This window comes from Lissotriton helveticus, chromosome 7 (assembly GCF_964261635.1).
Source record: "Lissotriton helveticus chromosome 7, aLisHel1.1, whole genome shotgun sequence".
In the NCBI taxonomy this organism is placed as follows: Eukaryota; Metazoa; Chordata; class Amphibia; order Caudata; family Salamandridae; genus Lissotriton; species Lissotriton helveticus.
This window is the reverse complement of record NC_136068.1, coordinates 843,871,440-843,890,215: the sequence shown is the minus strand read 5'-3', so window position 1 is coordinate 843,890,215 and position 18,776 is coordinate 843,871,440.

Below are 18,776 nucleotides of genomic sequence, written 5' to 3'. Positions count from 1 at the left end.
GTCCGCAGGGTATGGGATGGGCTTGCTACTCTATTCAGTGCTTATGACTATTGATGAGTATCCCCTGGAAGAGAAGGATTAGTTACTTAACTGTAATCCTAGTTCTCTTCCAGGGGTATACTCATCAGTCATAAGCACACCCACCCGCCTCCCCGGGCGAATGCTAGAGCTGTCTATTTTACATGTTACCCATGCAGTTATCACACTGTTATACGCCGTCCAAAAGAACTGACCTAAATGTGACCTGTGGTGCATGATGGGAGCCTGGAGGCTCACAGAGGTCTTAAAGGCACAGCGCCAGATTTTTCTGTTACTATGCAGCCTATCTAGGCTAAAGCTGCCTCTATGATCCTGCCTGTTTTTACCTTTGAAAATAAAGGTTGTGTGTTTCAAAGAAAACCAGGGCAGTGTTTTCTTCTTTACATTGTCATATAATGTAATATATATGTCTTTATTTAGGAAATGTAAAGAATTTAAAAGGCAATAATGGCAGTTTTTAAGCCTAGTATGGTGTATATTGGGCTGCATATGTATATGCATATTATCCATATATATGGTTATTTTATGCGTATTTATATATATATATATATATATATATATGTAGATATATGCATATTATTGGCAATTGCTCCGGGGTCCCGCACGTGGGCAGGACTATTCAGTGCTTATGACTTTGATGAGTATACCCCTGGAAGAGAACTAGGATTACAGGTAAGTAACTAATCCTTCTCGCTACCACCAGAAATTGGGCTCCAGCTCAGGTCACAGACTATGCTCAACAAAGAGAGCAAGCGGGATCAATGCTGCAAGGAAGAGAGTAGTGATGGGTGCAACAACTCAGTGGGGCAGCGCCAATTTGGTAGACCTACTTTTCCAGTATGATCAAGCTTACTGAGAGGACATGGAGGGCATCCTTCAATACTCCCCGAGTTGAGGGTAAAATCGGTTTCCAGTGCTCTCATTGTGAGAAAGTGCCATCTTTCTTGCATTGGTATGCCCCCACTTTTTGCTGATGTGCTTTGACTGAGTGTGCCCCGGGCTCCTGCCAACCAGGTACCCAAGGTCTGTATTCCTCCCCTAAAACTGTGTTGAAACTAAACCTCAATTGGCATCTCTGGCCACCTACCACCCCTAGTAAATGGTACCCAGGGTATGGTGACCAGAGAAGACCCCTGAGGGCTGCAGCACTTATTGTGCCACCCCTAGGGGCCCTGTACCCTGACACCCACACACTGCCTTTGCAGGCTGAGTGTCTAGGTACAGAACTAAATAAAGTCGACATGGCACACATCCCTGTGTGCCATGCCCACAAGGCCCACTTCCCTGGCATACCGCAGTCACCCCTCTAGCTGGATGCCCTAAGCCAGTGGTGTGGGCACAGGTGCATGAGCCCTGTGTCCCTACAGTACCCAAGGCCATTCCTGGGCACTGTGTGCAGTGATGCCATTAAAAGTATATGGCGCTGGGAGGTTATCATTCCGAACTCCACAGCACCATAATTGCTCCACTTTAGACTGACAAGTTTGATATCAAACTTCTCAGCACATTAAACCCACACTGATGACAGTGTGGGATTTAATGTAAAACGCACCAGAGGGCATTTTTGGAGATGCCTCCTGAAACCTAAACCTACAATCCACGTCTTGTCTGAGAGGCTGCCTAGGCTGCCACACAGCAGACTTGTTGCTGGACTCCTGGGTGGAGAGCTACCGCTCTCCTGGGCCTGCAACAATGCACATCCTGGGACGAGGTGCCAAGCCTCCTCCCCCAGGATGGGCAGGGGAAGCTTCAAAGGCATTCCGCCTTTGTGAGACCTAAAAACCCGCGAGACCTAAAAACCCCGGATGACCTGACTGCCTTGTGGCTCCGACTACCTGGGTCTCCCACAAGCAGTGGTACTGCTCAAAGCAAGTAACAAGCCCTGGCATCAGCCCGGAGCAGCAAACTGCACCTGCCAAGCCAAGCCAGGCCTGTGCCGGAGTGAATCAAGACCCTGAGGATGTCCCCCGGCGATTCTGACTTGGAATCCAGTGCCCAAGGACCCTCCTCGACGACTCCTGCAGCCTCAGGACACAGGACCCCTCCGACCGCAACCAGCAGGGGGTAAGATTTCCTGACCTCGAAAGACACCCCTGCAACCAGCGTCCCACGGCCCCTGTGCCCAACTCCTGGGTGCCTACCTATCCTCCAGGATCCTAATTTACCCTTTGGAAGTGTTGGTTGCTCCAGAAGATCCCCAGTCCCCGAGCCTGCAGCCTTTGTTCCCTTTTCAAGATTTCCATTGAATAACATTGAGCGCCCGACTGCTCAAAAGCACCCTGCACCCAACCGCCCGAGTGCACCTGGCAGTGCAACCTGTACCCTATTCTACTTCCCCATTTGCCCTGAGCAAGTGACCAGGAGCCCAGCTCCCACAGCCGCATGGCCTGCTAGCCAGCAGCCACCAACCGAAGATCCCCCGCCTCTCATTGGATAACATTGGGCCTAACTACCTCTGCCCCCAGCTGCCCCTGTGCCGCTCGGGGTGTACCAACTGTACCTACCTGACCCTGGTGGACCCCTGGGTCTATGCCCAGAACCTTAATTTCACCAGTCGAGTACTCACCTGAAAAACGATGACTCACTTTCCTGCCATAGGATAACATTGACTGGTTTGACTCGAAAAATCTTCCGTTTTGAAACTTTAAAATATTAATCTAAAATCCGCCGAATAACGAATTTTGAATTACTCACCTGTGATCAGGAGAGAAGCCAGTAATGTACCTTGTAGCCCAGTACCTAACCACAAAAGTAATCACAACCGTGTTTGTTAGTAATCTAAATTTCTTCCATAGGTAACCATTGACTGTTTTTCTGTGAAATGTCTTCGAAGTGTCTACTTTTGAAAATTGCAAATATTCTTTAAAAATCGTACCAACTACTAAAACTTAATTACTTACCTGTCTTAGGTAGAGACCCCAGTGCTGAACCTAGGAGTCCACTACTGGATTACAAAAGTAACGAGAACCTACTTTACCTGTGCTCTGGATTTCCTTCCATTGGATAACATTGCTAGTTTTTCACTGAAAAGTTTCTAAGTGTCAACTTTTAAAATACCTTTATATTCTTTAAAAATCATTGCAGTAACTAAAACGTTTTTACTTAACTGTGTTCAGCTTAGACTCCAGGACTGAATCTAGGATCCAGTCCTGAAGTTACAAAAGTAATCTTTAAAGTAATCGGCTGCATTTGTGTAGAAAAACCCATTGAGCTCAATGTTAAATTGTGTTTAGAATGATGTTGCCTGCTGCAACCTTTGTACCTATTGTGTTTACAAAGTTTATTGCCTCTTTGCAAAGTAATTACATGAGAGTACTCGTATCGAGAAAAGTATATTATACCTGTTGGTTCTAAAAATAAAACTATATCTTTGGATATAAAAACAATTGGCCTAGAGTTCAGTTCTTGAGTGTGTGAAACCTTTTGCCGCCTGTGTGTATACAACAAATGCTTTACACTGTCCTCTGGTACTGCCTTACTGCTCGACCAAGCTACCACTTTAGAGAGTAAGGTCAGACCTGACTTTAACCTCTGTTATGCTTCTGGGGATTGTGGACTCTATACACACACTGTACCTTACTTTCGTCCAGTACAAATAGAGCCACTTTCTCACAACTGTTCTCTGGTAACTGCAGATACAGGCTTCTGACCCTCTCTGGGCCAGATGCAGGGCCCTATGACCTCATGAAGAAGGCTCTAATTGAGGGATTTGGGCTCACTACTGAGGAGTACAGAATTCGGTTCAGGGGGGCTCACAAAACCCAGACCCAATCCTGGGTAGATTTTGTAGACTACTCAGTAAAGACACTGGATGGTTGGTTAACTGGACACAATGTGCATGATTTTTCTGGACTTTACAATTTGTTTATGAAGGAACACATTTTGAGTAATTGCACAAATGAAAAGTTACATCAATATTTGGTAGACCTAGGTCTAATTTTTCCCCAAGAATTGGGAAAGAAGGCAGACCATTGGGTCAAGACTAGGGTGACGAGGACAGCCATTGGGGGTGACCAAAAGAAGGTGGTTACAAAACCTCCCCAGGGGAAACGTGGTGAGAATCCCCAAGATAAAAAGTCTGTCTTCCAATGGTCCCCAAATACCTGTACAGGTGGGTGGGTCCCAAACTACTCCCTATTTGCCTCAGCCCTATAGGGGGAAGAACTTTGATCCTAACAAGGCCTAATGTAACAACTGTAAGAAGTTGGGACATTTAACTGTAGACAAAAACTGCCCCTACAACAAAGCCCCTAAGGCACCAATTACATCTACTCCAGGGACAGCAAGTCTACAGATGTGATCAGATGAGTGCTCAGAGCAAATCTGGGATTGCACTCAAGCTAGTCTAGTATCCTTGGGGAAAATGGAGTTTGCCAATGTAGCTGGGTTACCATCCAACTTGAAAAAGTATTTGCAATACCCCTCTATTAATGGAACTAGAGTAGAAGCCCTGAGGGATACAGGTGCCAGTGTCACTATGGTGAAAGATATACTGGTTTCCCCAGAGCAATACTTGATTGGGAAAACTTACCCAGTCACCAATGCTGACCGTGTTACCACTAGTTGCCCTATGGCTATGGTGACACTAGGTTGGGGGGGGGGGGAAGTTGGTTACTGGCCTGAAACTAGTAGCGGTCTTTCCACAGTTACCAGCTGTCTCTGCTTGGAAATGACCTGGAAACTTCAGCCTGGGCTGAGGATGAGCACGTAAGCCATGCTGGGTATCCCTAGACTGGTGTGTGTGCAGACCAGAGAACAGAGCAAAAGGAAGGGTGAACAAGTAGGTTTGAAGCCTGAAAGTATGGCCCAACCAACCAAGAGAAAAAGCAAGAAGACTGGGGGACCAGCTTCTACACAGCTGACCTCTCAGGACCCCTCTCCTCAGGGAGAGGATTTGGAAACCCTAGAGGGAACTGAGCCCATGGAACTTGAGCCTTACCAGACTGAACTCCTGGGCCCAGGGGGACCCACTAGGGAAGAGCTGTGCCAGGGTCAGAGAGACTGTCCCATTCTTGAAAGCCTGAGGCAGCAAGCTGTTTCAGAAGCCCAGGGAGAGGTCAGTGGTACCCACAGAGCTTTTTGGGAAGAGGGGTTACTGTATTCTGACGCAAAAAAAAACTCTCCTGGAGCTACCAGGAGGGTGGTAGTGCCACAGAAGTACAGGGAGTTCCTCTAACTTTGGCTCATGACATCCCCCTAGCTGGGCATCTGGGGCAAAACAAAACTTGGGAAAGGCTAGTCAGTCACTTCTACTGGCCCCAGATGCATCAAAGGGTGAAGGAGTTTGTGAGCTCCTGTGTTACCTGTCAGGCCAGTGGCAAGACAGGTGGCCACCCAAAGGCCCCCCTGATACTACTGACAGTGGTGGGGGTCCCCTTTGAAAGGGAAGGTGTGGACATTGTGGGTTCACTTCAACCTCCTACAGCCTCAGGGAACAAATTCATTCTAGTAGTAGTGGATCATGCTACTGGGTACCCCGGAGCAATTCCCCTTAGGGTTACTACAACTCCTGCAGTAGCCAAGGCCCTCCTGGGTGTCTTCACCAGGGTAGGGTTTCCTAAGGAGGTGGTTTCAGACAGGTTCCAACTTCATGTCTGCTTACTTGAAGCACATGTGGAAGGAGTATGGTATACAGTACAGGTTTCCTACCCCATACCATCCACAAACCAATGGCCTTGTTGAGAGATTAAACAGGACACTGAAAGGTAACTCAAAAGGAAATGGGATGTCCTGTTGCCATGCCTGCTTTTCGCTTATAGGGAAGTGCCACAGAAGGGAGTAGGGGTTTCCTTCCCCCCCTTTGAACTTCTGTTTGGCCATCCTGTAAGGGGACCACTTTGTCTTGTGAAAGAGGTTTGGGAGAGGCCTCTCCAAGAACCCAAGCAAGACATTATGGACTATGTGCTAGGCCTAAGGTCCAGAATGGCTGAGTATATGGGAAAGGCATCCACGAATCTTGAGGCCAGCCAGGAACTTTAGAAGCACTGGCATGACCAAAAAGCTGCACTGGTTGAATTTCAACCTGGGCAACAGGTGTGGGTTTTGGAGCCAGTGGCACCAAGGGCTCTCCAGGACAAATGGAGTGGCCCTTACCCTATCCTTTTAAAAAAAAAGTAAAGTCACTTACCTAGTGGACCTGGGCACAAGCAGGACACCCAAAAGGGTCATCCATGTGAACCGCCTTAAGCTCTACCGTGACAGGGCTGACGTCACCATGTTGATGGTGGCTGATGAGGAACAGGACGCAGAGAGTGAACCTCTCCCTGATCTCCTCTCTTGCAAACCAAAAGATGGGTCAGTGGATGGAGTAGTCTTTTCAGACACCCTCCCTGCCCAACAGCAGACTGACTGCAAACAAGTTTTGCAACAGTATGCTAGTCTCTTTTCCCTGACCAACTGGTGTACCCATGATGTGGACACTAGTGACAGTAACCCTGTCAAAAACAAAATCTATCGACACTCCGACCAAGTCAAGGAAAGCATCAGAGTTGAAGTCAGCAAGATGCTAGAGTTAGGGGTTATTAAACCCTCTGAGAGGCCCTGGGCTAGCCCAGTGGTTCTGGTCCCCAAACCTCATCCACAGGGTGGATAGAGAGATGATGTTCTGTGTGGACTATAGAGGGCTCAACTCTGTCACCAAGACAGATGCTCACCCATTCCAAGAGCAGATGAGTTGATAGACAAACTAGGGGCAGACAAATTCCTAAGCACCTTCGACTTAACGGCAGGGTACTGGCAGATTGGCATGGCCCCAGGAGCAAAAGAGAAAACCGCATTCTCCACCCCTGATGGGCACTATCAGTTTACTGTAATGCCTTTTGGGTTAAAGAATGCCCCTGCCACCTTCCAGGGGTTGGTGAATCAAGTCCTGACTGAGTTAGAGTCCTTTAGTGCAGCTTATTTTGATGATATTGCTGTCTTTAGCTCCACCTGGCAGGATCACCTCATCCACCTTGGAAAGGTTTTACAAGCCCTACAATCTGCAGGACTATCTATCAAGGCCTCCAAATGCCAGATAGGTCAGGGCACTGTGGTGTACTTGGGCCTCCTTGTGGGTGGAGGCCAGGTACAACCCTTACAGCCCAAGATCCAGAGCATCATGGACTGGGCAGCTCCAGCAACCCAGACCCAAGTCAGGGCATTCCTTGGCTTGACTGGGTGCTACAGGAGGTTTGTGAAGGGATATGGGTCCATTGTGACACCCCTCATGAGTGTGCCCTGGGCTCCTGCCAACCAGGTACCCAGGGCCTGTATTCCTTCCCTAGAACTGTGTTGAAACTAAACCCCAATTGGCATTTCTGGCCACCTATCAGCCCCTAGTAAAGGGTACCCAGGGCATGGTGACCAGAGAAGACCCCTAAGGGCTGCAGCACTTATTGTGCCACCCTTAGGGGCCCTGTACTCTGACACCCACACACTGCCTTTGCAGGCTGAGTGTCTAGGTACAGAACTAAACAAAGAGTTGACATGGCACACATCCCTGTGTGCCATGCCTACAAGACCCACTGCCCTGGCATACCTCAGTCACCCCTCTAACTGGGTGCCCTATGCCAGTGGTGTGGGCACAGGTGCATGAGCCCTATGCCCCTACAGTACCTAGGGCCATTCCTGGGCACTGTAAGTGCAGTGATGCCATTAAGAGCATATGGTGCTGGGAGGTTGTCATTACAAACTCCACAGCACCATAATGGCTCCACTGAAGGCTGACAAGTTTGATATCAAACTTCAGCACATTAAACCCACACTGATGCCAGTGTGGGATTTAATGTAAAATGCACCAGAGGGCATCTTAGAGAGCTGCCCCCTGTAATCCTAACCTACAATCCACGTCTGGTCTGAGAGGCTGCCACACAGCAAGCATGTTGCTAGACCCCTGGGTGGAGAGCCCCCCCCCTTCTCCTGGGCCTGCAACAATGCACATCATGGGCGAGGTGCTAGGTCTCCTCCCCCAGGATGGGCAGGGGGAAGCTTCAAAGGCCTGCCGCCCTTGGGAGCTTCTCCAGACCCTTTGCTGTACTCAGCAACTGGCCCCCACCAGTTCTGGCCCCCACTTTATCAGCAAGACGGGCGGCAAACCCCATGTCAGGAGGGGCGTGGGTGTCAGCCTGTGCCAACCCCACAGGAGAGGCGAGGTGAAGCACGACCCCGGGCTCTGGCCATCTTGAAGATGGGGAGCCCTGCCCAGTCACGGTTAGGCTACTGACCCCCTCCTATGGGAGAGGAGCAAGCTAGGGGGTGTACCCACCCCAGGACAGGGACCTATTGGTCCCTGCGCTTGCGCTACCTGTAACACCCCTAAATTCAGTATTTAGGGGCACCCTGAACCTTCCTTCCTCAGATCCCGATAAGAAAAGAAGAAAGAAGATCAAGAAGAAGACCCGCCATGCAGCTGCTAACAGGACGATACCACTGACTTGGCCACAGCCCTACCGGCCTGTCGATCCTCGAACCTTCTCCTGCTTAATCCCGGCGACTCCTGTGGACCACAACCTTGGACAACCCGGAGACCTGCTTGCCTTGACCCTCTAACAGACTGGGACTCCCCTGAGCAGAGGCTCAGCTCCAACAGCAATACTGGTGCCAGCAAGGAACCGCAAATCCAGCCCACTTTGCACCTGCCAAGCCCGGCCTGTGCCCGAGTGATCCACGAGGACGTCCCCCCGGCGACTGGGACCCGAAGTGCAGTGCCCAAAAACCCTCCTCGACGACCCAGACGACGCCTGCAGCCTCGGAACCAGTGACCCCAACTGCGACCAGCTGAGGGTAAGCTTTCCCGACACCAAAAGACACCCGTGCACCCGGCGCCCCATGGTCCCCTTTGCCTTCCTTTGGGGTACCTACCTCTTCTCCAAGATCCCAACTTACCTCTTGAAGTGGTGGTCGCACCTGAAGAATCTCCGTCCCAGAGCCTGCAGCTTTTGTTCACTTTTTTTCCCCATTGGCTAACATTGAGCACCCGACGGCTCAAAAGCACCCTGCACCCAGCCGCCCGAGTGCCGCTGAAAGTGCAACTACTATCCTACTCTACTTCCCCACTTGCCCTGAGTAAGTGACCAGGAGCTCAGCTCCCACAGCCGCGTGGCCTGCTTTAGTGCAGCCACCAACCGAAGGCCCCCTACCCTCCATTGGATTGCATTGGGCCTACTCTCTGCACCCGGCTGCCTCTGTGCCGCTGAGGGTGTAACTACTGTACCTTCCCAACCCTCGGAGACCGCGGAGTCTATGCCCAGAACCTTAACTTCACCAGTCGAATACTCACCTGGAAACCGATAACTCACTTTCCTGCCATTGGATAACATTGACTGGTTTGACTCTAAAAACCTTTTAATTGTTACATTTTGAAACTCTAAATTATTCCTATAAAATCAGCTGAGTAATGAATTTCGAATTACTCACCTGGAGTTAGGAGAGGAGCCAGTATTGTACATCTCCGCCCAGTACTGAACCGCACAAGTAATTAGAACTGTACTTGCTCATAACCTGAATTTTCTCCCATAGGAAACCATTGACTGCTTTTCTCTGAAATTTCTTCTGTCTACTTTTGAAAATTACCAATATTCCTTAAAAATCGTACCAACTCCTAAAACGTAAATACGTCCTTGTCTTAGGTAGAGACCCCAGTACTGAACCTAGGAGTCCAGTCCTGAATTACAAAAGTAACGAGAACCTACTTTACCTGTGACTTGAATTTCCTTCCATAGGATAACATTGCTAGGTTTTGCACTGAAACGTTTCTAATTTTCAACTTTTAAAATTCCTTTATATTCTTTAAAAATCATTGCAATAACCAAAACGCTTTTACTAAACTGTTTTCAGCTTAGACTCCAGGACTGAATCTAGAATCCAGTCATGGAGTTACTAAAGTAATCTATAAAGTAATCAACTGCATTTATGTAGAAAAACACATTGAGCTCAATGTTACATGGTGTTTAGAATTGTGTTGCCTACTGCAACCCCTATTCCTATTGTGTTTACAAAGTTTGTTACATTTCTGCAATGCAATTATCTGAGAACACTCCTATTGAGGAAAGTATATTTTGATACCTGTTGGTTCTAAAAATAAAACTATATCTTTTGATATAAAAGCAATTGGCCTGGAGTTCAATCCTTGAGTGTGTGAAACCTTTTGCTGACTGAGTGTGTACAACAAATGCTTTACACTATCCTCTGGTACTACCTTACTGCTCGACCAAGCTACCACTTTGGAGAGTAAGGTCATCCCTGACTTGAACCTCTGTTATACCTCTGGGGGTTGTGGTCTCTATACACACTGTACCTTACTTTGGTCCAGTATATATAGAGCCACTTTCTCACAGTCATCAGGTGTGCTTTGGATTCGGCACACATGACCGCTAAAAGGGTGAAAACGAGGGTGATCCTCCAGCATGCCTCCTGCCTTTGTGTAGCCAGCTTCAAACTGGAGGAGCAGTAGCATCTTGTCAACCTGCTTTTTGACAGGGAGCACCTGTTCGGCATCTTGAGAATTTGCTGGAGACAAAGGACACCAAAAACCACCAAGGTGATGGGTGCCTGTTAGAAAGTGCCCTCTTTCTGCATGGTAGCCCCCACTTTTTGCTGAACTGCTGATGTGCATTGACTGAGTGTGCCCTGGGCTCCTGCCAATCAGTTGCCCAGGGCCTATGTTCTTTCCCTAAACCTGCATTAGAAACCAAACCCAATTGGCATCTCTGGCCACAGGCCAGCCTCTGGTTAATGGTACCACAGGTACCCAGGGCACTGTCACCAGGTAAGACCTCTCAAGGGCTGCAGCACATATTGTGCCATCCTTAGAGGCCCTGAACCATTACACTCACACACTGCATTTGCAGTCTGCGTGTCTTGGTGCACAACAAAGTGAAGAGTCGACATGGCACACATCCCTCTGTGCAATGCCTACTACCCACTGCCCTGGCATAGATCAGTCACCCCTCTAGCTGGATGCCTTGTACCAGTGGTGAGGGTATAGGTGCATGAGCCCTGTACCCTTACAGTATCTAAGTCCATTCTTAGACATTGTAAGCGCAGTGCTGCCATTAAATGTATATGGTGCTGGGAGTTTGTCATTACGAACTCCACAGCACCATAATGACTATACTGAAAACTGAGAAGCTTGGTATCAAACTTCTCAGCACATTAAACCCACACTGATGCCAGTGTGGGTGGGATGTAATGGAAAATGCACACAGAGGGCATCTTAGAGATGCCCCCTAAAAAATGACCTACCACTAGTGTCCAGACTGAGTGGCTGCTTTCAGCTGCCACCACCAGACCTGTTCTGGACCCCTGGGTCGACCAGCCTGCTGCTCTCGGGGGCCTGAAACAGTGCACATCCTGGGACGGGGTCCTTAACCTCCTATCCCAGGATGGGCAGGGTCCACAAAGGGGAAGCTTCAAAAGCTTGCTGCCTTTGTGAGCTTCCTCAGGCCACTTATTCATCAACTGGTCCCCACTAGGTCTGTCTCCGACTTTGGGCGGGAGAACTGTTGGGAAAAACAAGTGAGGAAGAGCGGTGTACCCACCTCTGCCAACTCTACCTCTCAGGTGGGGGAGGCGAGGTGAAGCACAACTCTCAGTCCCTGCCATCTTGCAGATGGGGCGACCCAGCCAACCAGGGAAAGCCTTATGCCCCCCCTCCCACTGGAGGGTGGCATAATATGGGGTGTTAGCTCCCCAGAGAAGGAACCCATCCGTCCCAACCTTTTACCTACTTGTAATGTCCCTAAATCTAGTATTTAGGGGTACCCCTGAACCTTGCTTCAGCAGACCAGGAGAAACTGCAAGAAAAGAAGGACCAAACTCCTGTGCTGAAGCTAACAAGAGGAAGACACCCACTGACTTGTCCCCAGCCCTATTGGCTGGGGCCAAGTCAGTGGGCCCAGCCAATAGGGTCAGTTTCCATCTTGAACCTGATCCTGCTCCTGCGAAATCCAAGTGTGTCCTTCAGCCAGCAACCTTGAAAACCCTGCCTGCCTTCAACCACAAAGACTGTGTCTCCCGTGAACACAGGATTTGTTCATCTCCAACCTTTGGCTCCAGTCGGACACTGCAAATCCGCACCACTCTGCACCCTCAGTCCAAGGACCGAGTTCAAGTGGGCAAAGACCACGAGGAGGTCTTCCTGGCGATCTTAACCTGAGATCTGCCAACCCCTGACCTGCTTCCAGCCGACGCCTGCAGCCTAAATTGGGATGCCCCCACAACCGCGACCAGGAGCTGGTATGAAGATCTTACCCTAAAAGGCACGCCTGCACCTGACGCCCCACCGTCCTTAGGTGGCTTAACAGACCGTGCCTAACCAACCTCCAACATTCCAACTTACCTCTCGACGTGGTGGTTGCACCCAGAAGACTTTCGTCCCCAAGCCTGCAGTGCCTTTGCAAACCGGAGGTTCCCCGTTGCAAACAGGGAGCCCGATGTCAAAACAGTAACCTGCACCCGGCCGCCGTGGTGCACCTTTGGTGCTACTTTGTTTCCCCATTTGCCCTAAGCTAAAGTCCAGGAGCTTTGCTCTCTCAACCAAGTGGCCTGCTAATCAGCAGCCACCAACCAGAGGCCCCCTATGCCCCATTGGTTAAACTTGGGCATCAGCACCCGGCAGTCCTAGTGCCGCTGAGGGTGTAACAAGAGTGCATCCCTGACCCTGGAGACCCCTGAGTCTACCCCCGGAACGTCAGCTCCCACTACCGAATACTTACCTTTAAACCGATAACACTATTTTCCTCCATATGATAACATTGACTGTTTTTCTATGAAAAGTTTCGAAGTGTGGAGTTTGAAAACCTAAAGAAATTCTTTAAAATTGTACTATTTAACAAAACCATGTTTACAGGAAATGTCTCAGTGTAGTATCCAAATATACTACACGGTGTAAGAAAAGTAATCTAAAAAGTAACTTTACCTGGTATTTTATTGAAAAGCCCATTCAAGTCTATATACTGTATTTACAAAGCATTGCATTTCTCTGAAACAATACTGTAAGTCAAACCAAAGTGCATATACCATTACAATCCGAACTGTAGAACTGTATATTTACTGCAAAGTACTTATCACTCACCTGTGCCCTGCTTGATTGGTTCTAGGAAATAAAATAACTAAAAGAATATTTTTATACAAAAACAATGGGTCTGAAGTTCAGTCTTGGAGTGTGGTAAATAATTTGCTGATTGAGTGTGTGCAACAAATGCTGGACACTGTTCTCTGATACTGCCTTACTGGTCGACCACACTACCCCAAATAGAGATCAAGGTTCTATCTACTTTTAACTCTGCCTACTTTTTGGGTTTCAGTGGACTCTGTGCACACTATACCTCACTTTGGTACAGTATTTACAAAGCCAGCTTCCTACATCCGGTCCCTCCTCTGCCTGCGGTCCAAGGTCGGCACGGAAAGATTCTGATGCCCCGCCCTCAGGCCAGGCATCAAAGCACAAGGAAAAGCCTTCCGGCTCGGGCTTGAGTCGGCCCCATGCCGGGGCCGAGCCAAAACCTTTGGCATCGAAACCAAAACATGTCTTGGTGACCTTTCCCTTGCTACCGAAGAGTAAATCTTTGAAGCCGATAGCTGAGGAGCTGAAACTTTCTATGCCGAAAACAGCACTCAAAGAGAGAAACACTCCATCAAAAGAGCCTTGTTTCGATGTTCCAGATCTAAAACAAAAATAACTGTTGATACATCTAGCCACTGGGCACATTCATGCCAAATTGCCAGAGAAGAGGAAAATGGGCCTACAAGAGGACTACCATGTTCCTTTAAAGAGAGAGAATGTGGGTAATAACCCTTCTCCACCTTACATTCCACCTCCTTCACACACTGATCCAAATATGCTCATCACACCCACAAATTTTCCACTACCACTATCACCTGACCCACAGGATGATGAGGCTAGGCCACAGGACACTAATGGCCCATGGGAGGACTATGACACTGATCATGATCCGGATCTATATCTTTCCAAACCCTCACCACCAGACGACAACATAAGATACATAGAGCTGCTTAACGCAGCTGCTCATTATCATGGGGTCGAGTTACACAAAGAGGCTCTGGAAGAGCATTTCTTGTTCGAAACCTGAAGATCTTCTCAGAGAGCTACTCACACATTACCAATGCTCAAAGGGATGCTTAAGCATACAGTCGAGATCTTTAAAGATCCTGTGAGGGCAAGAATTATTACACCCAGGGTAGAGAAAACGTATAAGCCAGCACCTACTGACCTCACTTACATAAAGGGTCAGCTTCCTTTAGACTCTCTTGCAGTTTCCAACGCTCTCAAAAGAGCAAACTCACAAACCACAGGTAAGGCCCCTCTTCCTGATAAGGAGTCAAAATTAATCGATGCCTCGGGCAAGAGAGCGTCACAAGCAGCCAATCATTAGCGCTTTGCTAACACCAGCATACTGATATGCAGGCATGCTTGGTTGAGAATTTCAGTGCTTAAAACCGAGATTCAAGCCTCTGTTCTCAACCAACCATTCGACAAAAAACACCTCTTCGGCCCAACAGTGGACACTTCGCTAGAAAAAAATGAAGGACACTGAGGTTCATGGGAGCTTTGCAATTACCATCTAATAGGGGATCCTTTTGTCGCTCCTTTTATAGGGGTGGCTCCAAAAAGGTTTCTACTGAGAATCCCTCCTCTTACATGGGCAACAACCAATCCCCCTCATCAAGAGGTTATTTTAGGGATAACAACGGTAAGGGAAGAGGCAGAGGCAACTCAACATGCACTTCCCCTGAAAACAATAAACACTGACTTCCTTCCGCTACCCCTGATCATTCCACTCCTGTTGGGGGACGTCTCTCCCAATTCCTACCTGTCTGGAATACATTCACCTCAGACAGATGGGTTCTACAAAGTATACAATATGGTTACTGCCTGGAACTTACAGACACTCCCCCAAACATTCCTCCAAGATCACATGCAATGTTACAAGAACATCTCGACCTTCTCAAGCAAGAAGTGCTCTTTATTGGGAAAAAGAGCTAAAGAACCAGTCCCGTTACAATATCAAGAGGCCGGTGCATACTCCCTGTACTTCTTAACTCCCAAACAAGACAGCTCTCTCAGGCCTATACTAGACCTCAGAGACCTAAATCTATACATTCAATCGGACCACTTTCATATGGTGACACCAACAGGTGCTCCGGCTCCTTCTGCAAGGTGATTTGTTTTTGTCCACTCTGGACTTAAAGGATGCTTATTTCCACATGCCACATTAAGCTGTGCATTTTTCATCCTCTTGAGGCGGAAGCCAGGAGGTCCTCCTTATCGGTTTTAATTCTCGAGTGTCTTAAACTTTGCCACTGTTAACTTCGCTTGATTTAATAAGCGTTTTACTTCATTTCATTTTTGTGTTTGCCACTCAGCTTGACTAATAAGCGTTTTACCTGCCAGATATTTTCGCCTCATCTCACCGCTGCCTGGGCCACTCTCAGCTGAGCATTGACGCTGAGAGTTTGGTCCCGGGGAGCCGAAGCTTTCACAGCGGCCATATTGGGTGTGTCTCAGCGCTCTGAGGCGCTCTAGCTGCATATAAAAGGGGCATCTTTGCTCTCAGTGCCTGATTAAGCTGTGCATTTTTCACCCTCTTGAGGCGGAAGCCGGGAGGTCCTCCCTTTTGTGTTTTAATTCTCGAGTGTCTTAAACTTTGCCACTGGTAACTTCGCTTGATTTAATAAGTGTTTTACTTCATTTCATTTTTGTGTTTGCCACTCAGCTTGACTAATAAGCGTTTTACCTGCCAGATATTTTCGCCTCATCTCACTGCTGCCTGGGCCACTCTCAGCTGAGCATTGACGCTGAGAGTTTGGTCCCGGGAGCCGAAGCTTTCACAGCGGCCATATTGGGTGTGTCTAAGTGCTCTGAGGCGCTCTAGCTGCATATAAAAGGGGACGGCCTCCCTCCGCGCAGTGGACGCGACCTGCGGACGCGCCGGACTCACGCTGGAGTCATGCCAGAGTCCTGCCCGTCTGCGCCCGTCAGCGCCAAGGAAGCGCTGGCGCCTGGCCAGGCTGCCCGAATCCCCTCCCAACGGACAGGTAACTTTCCTTACTCCCTACAGACACTGATTTCGGCCAAACCCCCGTCCTTGCCATCATATTTTTCCCCCTGAGCGCGCCCTGGAAGCCTCCGCCTGTCAGTGCACTGACATTTCGGCCGCTCGCAATAAATGCTCTAAGCCAACTAATAACATCTCCTCCCGAACGACCATAGAGAATGGTTTCTTGATCAATGTCAGATCGTTGATTAAGAACAATATTGCCTTTAGGGATTTCGTCTCCGAGAGAAAACCTCTTTCTGTATTTATTACGGAGACCTAGGCTACCGATCATTCCGGACCAGACCTTTTGAACGCCATTCCGGAGGGCTACTCCCTGGCCAGAATGGACAGAGAAAGACAAAGGGGGAGTGGGCTTGGGATTATGCATAGAACTGCTGTCAGATGCAAAACTGAACATTTATCATCACCCACTGATCCCTATCAGGCTCTTTTCTTCGCCTTGAATCCTTCCCCCTCTATCACCTTCTCCGGAATCTTGATCTATAGGCCTCCTGGTCCTAGGTCAGAATTCTGTCAGAACTTTATAAAGGTTCTAGAGCCCTATTTAGATAGAGCTAACCTTACCATCTTGGGGGATTTTAACTTTCATCTTGAGAAGGACAATTCCACTGATACTGCCCTCCTGTTGGACCTACTAGCCTCATGCGGCCTGTGCTGGAGAGTGGAGGGCTGTACTCATATAGCTGGACACACCCTGGACGGGGTCTTCACCAACGACCCCAGGGTACGGACAGGGACCCCCCCCTCTCTCTTTCTTGGTCAGACCATATGGCCATTCCCTTTGATTTCACATACTCAAATTCCATCCCAGCCTTAGCAGCCACCAGTAAGTGGGGATTTAAAAGAAACTTTAAGGGGATAAATTGTGACACATTAGCTCCCCTGTTATCCAACCATTGCCCACCATCTGCAAGGAGCACTCATAGTGCTAAGCTTGACCTGCACCACTCTATTATGAAGGCAGTAGATATACTGGCCCCTGTCAAGCCACACTACTCTGCCAGAAAACGTCCCTCGGCGCCCTGGTTTTCTGACTCCCTTAGGTCCCTTAGGCAGGGATGCAGAAGGCAAGAACGAGCTTGGAGAACTTATTTAAATCCAGAAGAAGAGCAAAAGCATAAGACCCTTCTTAAAGAATATAAATCCGCGGTGCTCGCAGAAAAGAAACAACACTTCTCTAAGCTTACCACCTCCCTTAGCTCCACCAGGGAGTTGTTCAAAATCGTGGATTCCCTGTCAGCCCTGCAATCCCCTGACCCCATTGTGCCATCTCAAGAGCTTTGCGACCAGATTTCCACTTTTTTTCATGCAAAGATAACTGATATCTATTCCAGTCTTGAAGCTCTCAATCAGGACCTAGAATTTCCGACTACTTCTGTTCCTCCTTCCGTGGAAGTAGTTCCCCCTGTATCATCGCCTGGCACTCTTAACAACTTCCCTCAGCTTACACTAGAACAACTCAATCTGTACCTAGATAAGCTGAAGTCAGGCTCTCCCCTGGATCCCTGCCCTTTAAAGACCCTTAAGGAATGCAGAGATGTCCTTCTCCCCGCCTTTCTTGAAGTTATCAATCTCTCAATTCTGGAAGGTGTCTTTCCCACGTCCTGGAAAATGGCCATAGTTAAGCCCCTCCTCAAAAAAGCCTCACTGGATCCCGGCATCTTAAAAAACTTTCGGCCCATTTCACTGCTTCCTGCCCCTGCCAAAATGCTAGAGGCCCATCTTAACATCCATTTGAGTGCCTTTTTGGAGAACGCCAGCCTTCTTGATCCCTCTCAACACGGCATCCGCAGAGTGCATAGCACCGAGTGCGCTCTCACAATCGTCACTAATAACATCTGTGCTAAGGTCGACAGTGGCCAGACTACCCTTCTGGTCCTGCTCGACCTTACAGCCGCTTTTGACACCCTATCTCCCTCCATCTTAGTTAATCGCCTCATGGAGATAGGAGTGAACGGTCCGGCGCTCAGCCTATTGAAATCCTTTCTGGATGACCGAGTACAAAGGGTCAAGCTGGGCGACTTTCTCTCACCAGCAAAACCGGTGCAGTGTGGGATTCCTCAGGGGTCTTCCCTGAGTCCCACACTTTTTAACATTTATGTAACACCGCTCGCCAGACTTGTAAGATCTTTTGGGCTCGAAGCTGTATCCTATGCCGACGATACCCAGATCATGGTCTCCATCTCACACTCAGCCGACATCACAGCCCGGAATTTCAGAAGCTGCATGGAGGCAGTAGCCGGTTGGATGGTGAGGAATTTCCTCAAACTGAATGGGGAAAAAACTGAGGTGTTGATCTTTGGAGGCAAAGAAGAAATATGGTCAAATGATTGGTGGCCTCCCGCTCTTGGGGTCTGTCCTAAGCCCTCCCAGTCCGCTCGAAATCTGGGTGTCATCTTTGACAATAAACTTTCTTTTGACAAACAGGTCAGCAGGACAATCTTCACTTGCTGTGGTGCTCTCAGAACCCTGAGGAAGTTGGTGCACTGTCTCTCCCCAGAAGCCCGGAAAACTGTTACTGTAGCACTAATCTCCTCCAGGTTAGACTACTGCAACGCACTGTATTTGGGTATCAATAAACGGCAGGTACAACGCCTGCAATTGGTACAAAATGCAGCTGCCCGGTTTGTCGCTGATGCCCCCAGACTCATCAGCAACCTCCATCAGGAGGGACCT